The following is a 7,244-nucleotide window of genomic DNA, read 5'->3' on the forward strand; positions in this document are numbered from 1 at the left end:
TGTTAAATAATAATAATGAACATGTATCTATTATGCATCATTTTCATAGAAGCTAAAAGAATGTGTCTCTTGGTATAGCTAAGGGAACCCCCCCCCTTTCCAGTAGGAAATGGAGTAATAAACAATGCTTGTATGAATTTAAAGAAAGGATAATGGCACAGCTAAGAAACCAACAAGAACTGCTTCTAGAAAGAAGGACTCCCTTCTCAAGGGGACTGAAACTGGATAAGCCATTGTGGGGAAAATATTGCCATAAAAGAAGAAATGAGGAGACAGAGACCCTACAATCTGCTTTCAGAATGCTGTCTCAGTGACCATGGCTTCTAGCAAGCCTGTTACCATTTAAAAACTTGCTATTGTGTGGGGGAGAAAAAGCATATTGAGCCATGCACACAATCAAATGTTTTTAATACAAGATAGGAAATTTTAAAGGACAATGAGCATTTGTATCAAGCTGAAAGAAGGCAACTCCTATTACCTGGATAACTAGCTATGCTTTTAAAAAATATTGTTTTGGAACACATACATTATAGCCTGTGTGGAAATCCACTTTTTAAAATCTATTTTTCTTGCCCTTTTTCCCTTCAAACAAACTTTTTAATGACATACAAACCAGAGAAGCACCATTCGTGTCATTGCATAACTATATGGCTGCTCGAATTCCTTTGCCATGCCATTTCAAAGTTATGATATGACAGAAAGGTATTAACTCATTTATTACCTGGAATAGTAACTACTTTGAAAGCCCATGATGCAAGAACAAACCATTCCACGCGTAAGTGCATTAAGACGCATCTTAGTAGAATTTAAAAAGACTATAAATGAAGGTCAATTTTTATTATACTCCCTTGTGGAAGATACCCATTGATAGATGGAGCTCTGGATTTGTCCAATGATCCCAGGTTTAAGGCCACATTTTAAGTGGTGACGTGGGTGGTTCATGTGGGAAACTCATTGCAGGTCTTGGGGCTAAGTCTTCATAGGTCTGACCTCGGAAGACAAAGTTTATTAAGCAGGCACAAAATGTTGACGGCTCCTTTCCTGGACATACAGATTGCAACATTAATGAGGAATACCTTTTCCATCTTCAGATAGCCAGGAAACTGTCTTTTTCTTTTAAGTGAAGACTTTGGCTCTGTGATCTCCATTTTTGTCACATCCAGGATAAATGACTACAACAACTCACTCTACATGTGTATGAAGGTAAATGCCACAAGAAAACTTAAATTTGCCCAGCATACAGCAGCCCACTGAGTGAGTGACAAAAACTAGCAAAACACTATGCATCCCGCTGGCTCTCTTGAATTCAAAATCCTAATCTAATCATAGAATCTCAGGGTTGGAAGGGACCTCAGGAGGTCATCTAGTCCAACCCCCTGCTCAAAGCAGGACCAAACCCAACTAAATCATCCCAGCCAGGGCTTTGTCAATCCTGACCTTAAAAACCTCTAAGAAAGGAGATTCCACCACCTCCCTAGGTAACCCATTCCAGTTCTTCACCACCCTACTAGTGAAAAAGTTTTTCCTAATGTCCAACCTAAACCTCCCCCTCTGCAACTTGAGACCATTACTCCTTGTTCTGTCATCTTCTACCACTGAGAACAGTCTAGATCCATCCTCTTTGGAACCCCCTTTCAGGGAGTTGAAAGCAGCTATCAAATCCCCCCTCATTCTTCTCTTCTGCAGGCTAAACAATCTCAGTTCCCTCAGCCTTTCCTCATAAGTCATGTGCTCCAGCCCCCTAATCATTTTTGTTGCCCTCCGCTGGACTCTCTCCAATTTATCCACATCCTTCTTGTAGTGTGGGGCCCAAAACTGGACACAGTACTCCAAATGAGGCCTCACCAGTTGGAGTACTGTGTCCAGTTTTGGGCCCCACACTACAAGAAGGATGTGGATAAATTGGAGAGAGTCCAGCTACAGTACCTTTAATTTTAATGGCACCTAAGAAAAACCCACCAAGACAACTATATTCCAGTAAGGATGCTGTTGCTAGGCAGACATAGGATAAGACTCTCAGGGCAGACAGTAGAGTCCCCTCAGCAAGCTATGCAGCCCATTATTAGAAGAGCCTGACTTTGTTTATAATCTAAATGCAAGACCAATCTTTTTTTCCCATGCCTTTCTTCAGTAACACTAGCCCCTGCTATTACCACTATTCAAGGTGGAGGGTAAGAGAAAGAGGAGGAAGAGGAAAGACAAGATTAAAAGAAATACTGAAAAAAATGTTCTGGACTATGAAGAGATGGAAGAATGAAACTCAAAAGGGTACGTCTACACTACGGGACTATTCCGAATTTGCATAAACCGGTTTTGTAAAACAGATTTTATAAAATCGAGTGCGCGCGGCCACACTAAACACATTAAATCGGTGGTGTGCGTCCATGGTCCGTGGCTAGCGTCGATTTCTGGAGCGTTGCACTGTGGGTAGCTATTCCCTAGCTATCCCATAGTTCCCGCAGCCTCCCCCGCCCCTTGGAACTTCCGGGTTGAGATCCCAGTGCCTGATGGGGCAAAAATCATTGTCGCGGGTGGTTCTGGGTAAATGTCGTCAGTCACTCCTTCCTCTGGGAAAGCAACGGCAGACAAGCATTTCGCGACTTTTTCCCCTGGATTGCCCTGGCAGATGCCATAGCATGGCAATCATGGAGCTTGTTTTGCCGTTTGTGACTCTCACCGTATGTGTACTAGATGCCGCTCACAGAGGCGATTCAGCAGCGCTACACAGAAGCATGCTTTTGCTTTTGCATGACAGCAGAGATGGTTACTAGCCATATTGCACCATCCAAACCCTTCCATAAATTGGAACTGAGGATGATCATGGCTACCAGTCCTTTTGTACCATTTGATGCTAGTGCCCTGGCCAATCAGCCAGGGCGCAAAAGCCAAGATTGGTTACTAGCCATATTGCACCTTCCATCATTTTGTACCATTAGCTGCTGTCATAAGTGCCCCTGGCCGATCAGCCAGGGCGCAAAAAATTGGGAATGACTCCTGAGTCAATCCCTCCTTTTTGGTATCTAAAAATAGAATCAGTGCTGCCTAATATAGGCAAGTGTGCTAGAGAACCACCGTATCATAGAACCAGAGAGCACAGCTGCTCTGTGTCAGAGCCTGCAGAAATTATCTGTATGCTATTCACAGGGGTGCTCCTGTAACAACCCCACCTGTTGATTCCGTTCTTCCCCAGCCTTTCTTGGCTACCGTAGCATTGTCCCCACTTGTGTGATGAATTAATAAAGAATGCAGGAATAAGACACACTGACTTGTTAGTGAGAAATGAGTGGAAGGCAGCCTCCAGCTGCTATGATAGTCCAGACAGGACATTAAGCAGTGTGTAGGAGAGAAGCCCAGCATCCCACTGCTAGTCCAGGGGCAACTGAATCTTTTCTTTACACATGAAGGGTGGGGGCTGATGGAGCTCAGCCCCCTGTTGCTATGATGAGGATGGTTACCAGCCATATTGCACCATCCATCCACCAGAAAAAATTAGGGCCAATAGGCTGATGACGAGGACGGTTACCAGTCCTTTTGTACCATCAGCTGAAGCTGATCATGAGGATGGATTTCCAGCTTTTTGCACGATCAGCTGATGCTGATGATGAGGATGGATTTCCATCATATTGTACCATCAGCCGCCCATGGCGGGGGGGGGGAGCAAGGATGTTGGCGTTGAGTGCTGCACTATCGCGTCTATCTGCAGCATTCAGTAAAGATAGGGTGACATGTAAAAGAGTCAGAGGATTGTTTTACCTTTCGCTTCTGGGGGTGGGTGGGGGGTGGGTGAGTAGATTGCCAAGCTATGCCCTGACCCGCGGACAGTGTGTTTGACCCTAGAAGCATTTGGAGCTCAGCCAAGAATGCAAATAATTTTCGGAGGCTGCAGGAACTGTGGGATAGCTTCAGTCCTCCAGTCCATGAGCGTCCATTTGATTCTTTGGCTTTCCGTTACGTTTGTCATGCAGCAGTGCGCTGAGTCCCTGCTATGGCGTCTGTCTGGAGATTTTTAAAAAAGGATTCTGAATTTCATCTTCTGTAACGGAGCGCTGATAGAACGGATTTGCCTGCCCTTACAGCGATCACATCCGCATGGTCCATGCGGGCGCTCTTTTAAATTTGATTTCGACTGCATCGCCACCCGTGCTGATCGGAGCTCCACGCTGGGCAAACAGGAAATATTCAAAAGTTCGCGGGGCTTTTCCTGTTTACCTGACCACTGCATCCGAGTTCAGATTGCGGTCCAGAGCGGTCACTGGTGCACTGTGGGATAGCTCCCGGAGGCCAATACCGTCGATCAGCGTCCACACTAACCCTAATCCGATATGTTAATACCGATACTGGCGTTACTCTTCTCGTTAGGGAGGAGTACAGAAACCGGTTTAAAGAGCCATTAAAATCGATATAAGGTGCCTCCTAGTGTGGACGGTTGTGGCGTTAAATCGGTTTTACGCTCCTAAAACCGATTTAAACGCCTAGTGTAGACCAGGCCTTAGACTTGGTTTAAGATACCTAGAGTTATATGGAGTTTAGATAGCACAGTGATAACCATTCTAAAAATACCTAGGGCCCTTTGTTTTAGGTTTTTATTTAATTTATTTTTTCTTAGAAATTTATCATTTTTTATTACTACAACAAAAACAGATGAAAATCGATGCAAAAACTATTTTAAATAATTTTTCTGGGTAAATATTGGGGTTTATTTTGGTGGACGGAAGGACGGGGGAAATGTATTCAGTAGATTAATGCTTTGATGAACAGAATTCAGTGTGGTTTGCAGCAGAACTAAAACAGAACTCAGAATAAAATGCCACCTAAGTGCCACCTATAGAAAACACTCTCTCTAATCCCCAGTAAAACTTTTCATTTGAATAAACAATTTACTGTTGTAGACTTAGAACTATTAGCTTGTAACTTCAATGCTACACCATTTGCAGCGCATACACTCAACTTCATCCTTTTCTCCTGTTTTTGGTTTTTTTAAACTTTTGAATATTTCTTTCTGTTCTGAAATGTATTCTGATATGGATTTTTGTTTTCTTCCCATTTTAGTTTAGATTTTAAACCATTATCTGCTAATGGCTTGAAATGTGTGCATCGTGGGCATGAGATTCATCAGTAAGTTCGTGCCTGTTTGTTTATTGTGTGTACCTTCTAGACTAATACATAGCCTTACTTCAACATGCAGATTTGCATATACAGACTAATGTATTATCATAATACACATATCATTAAATGTATTGTATTTTCCTAAAAAACCAAGTTATTTTTACATATTTGAAAGATATAAAAGTAGAGTGAAAATTGGAAAAAACAGATACTTTTTGTAAAACCTGTGATTTTTTTGATAAACATTGGTTTAAACTGAAAATGAAGATGCTTAAAAATACTTTAAATAGATATGTTCATAGTCCATAATTAATAGATTAAGTTAGAATAATGATTCACAGTTATCAATGGCACATCATTATTACAAATAAAGATATATAGTTTAATAACTAATTACTTCTCAATTGCTAAGGCTGTCTCTGGATTATTTGAATACTAACTTCATTTTTTCAGTAATCCCCTCCCCCTCCCCTCCTCTTCCATCTCACTGATAAACCTTCACTGCAATTCGATCCCCCTCAAGTGATCAGATATCTCCTTCTGTAATCCCATTCCCCTCAAGTGATCAAATCCTCTAATCCTTCCCCATGCTGATCAGTGATAAGTAATTATTAATATGCAGACCATACAGTTTGTAGTCTGAACTAATTTATCCCATTCCCACTATTTTCCCAAATGCTAAAATTCTTGAGAATGCCACTACTGTATTTTATTCTTTGTTACAATTTGCTGCAGGTTTGTCATGCTTGAGAAGATTTAATTTTGACTGCTGGAAATGTGTGTTAAATATTATTTGTCTCAGAATTCCCTGAGTCAATTAACCAAAAGTTTCTTGAGATGGCACGTTTAGTACCATATGGATTTCTGAAATGAGTAGTAATTAAATAACCTGTATGGTTCTAAAACTGCCATGTCTATTCACAAGACGAAAGCTCTTAAATGTAATAATTCTCCAGGTTTACAGATTACCTGGCCCAAGATATGTCTCAAATTATCTTGATTTTATTTCAGCCAGGGTCCAGCTGCTGACAATTAGACACACAGTTGGAGTAGCTGGCTGTGCTCAAGCTGCTGCTGGATCAGTTTGAAAAGGAGGAGATTTCAAACTATGATGAATAAAACAGTATGTTTCTCATGTTGAAAAAATACTTAGCAAATCATAGAGTATCCCCAGAGAGAAGAACCCATGCTAAACATATAGTTATTTATAAGGGAGTGGGTTGCCAATTGACCAAATGTTTAATCAACAGAATTTGGTCCTGCCTATATGCTAGGACAAATCTATGCTAACTGTAGGTTAAAAACATAGTTTAGTTCAAAAAGGTTTTCCTCTGTGTGTTATAGCCTCTTCCTCTAAGGACTAGGATTTCATTTGTGTACTGTGTCACAGCACTCATCTAACCTATGAAACTGATCCCATTAAGTTTGGTAGCTTAATACCTGACTGACTGGTGGGAACCAAATTGTTGTAACTAGGTTATAAATAATTTAGGTCTCTATACATATGGACAGACCAAACTATGTTATGCATCCATGCTGTTTTGCAGGCCCAGCAATGCATTCAGGTTGGACTCTCTCCCATCAACACATGACAGGGCAAATATCTCTGCAATCACTTGCTTAACTTTAAGTAGGAATAGTCTCATTGAAGTCAATTAAGTCAACAGAGCTACTCACATGTATAAAGTTAAGAAGGTGTATAAACACTTACAGGATTGGGACCTTATTCAATAAATTTTTATCCTTTTTCATGAGTTGACTGCAAAAAGATTAGCATTTTCTTGAATTTATTTGTAATTTGAAGTCAAATCATTTCTGTCAATAACTGTGACCCACAGCTTACTCAAAAACAGTTGCAAGATTTTGATACAGTATTCAGAATTCAGGTTGTTATGGACACACAAGTTGCATGTTGTGTTTCTGTTTCTTGTTTGGAGGAGGAAGAAATTTGCTTTCTGCAATATTTCCTTAAATTAGGCTTGTCAGAACTTGATTTTTTGTGTAATTTTATTTTAAAGAATTTTTATTTTTTTATCTATTTAAATTTTCACAGTTGCACAAAATTGTAGGTTTAAACATTTCGTTTTCAATTTTTATCGATTTAAATGTTCACAGCTGTAGGCAACTATAAGGGGAAT

Source organism: Mauremys reevesii, linkage group 1, assembly GCF_016161935.1.
Source record: "Mauremys reevesii isolate NIE-2019 linkage group 1, ASM1616193v1, whole genome shotgun sequence".
In the NCBI taxonomy this organism is placed as follows: domain Eukaryota; kingdom Metazoa; phylum Chordata; order Testudines; family Geoemydidae; genus Mauremys; species Mauremys reevesii.